Source organism: Glycine max, chromosome 8 (assembly GCF_000004515.6).
Source record: "Glycine max cultivar Williams 82 chromosome 8, Glycine_max_v4.0, whole genome shotgun sequence".
Lineage (NCBI taxonomy): Eukaryota > Viridiplantae > Streptophyta > Magnoliopsida > Fabales > Fabaceae > Glycine > Glycine max.
The window spans coordinates 18,821,015-18,821,335 of NC_038244.2; positions in this window are offsets into that span (position 1 = coordinate 18,821,015).

The following is a 321-nucleotide window of genomic DNA, read 5'->3' on the forward strand; positions in this document are numbered from 1 at the left end:
CACCCATGAGTGGCGGAGGAGTGGTTGCTATTTGGCCCTGTCCCCTACCACATTTGTTATTGTTTCTACTACCAAGTAGTTTTAAATCTTTCTTTTTTCTTTCAAAAATACCTTTTTTATGCAAAAAAACATGATTCTTTTTGTTAATAGGATAATGTTGTTGTTGAATTATGTTTTTGTTGTGTAATTTTGTGCACCTCATTTTACAAGACAAAAAAATATGATTTTGTTGTGTATTTTGTTAACGAAATAATATTTTCATGAAAAGGTTATTTTCAGGAAGAAAAAAAATATTTAAAGCTACTCGATAAGGGCTAATAG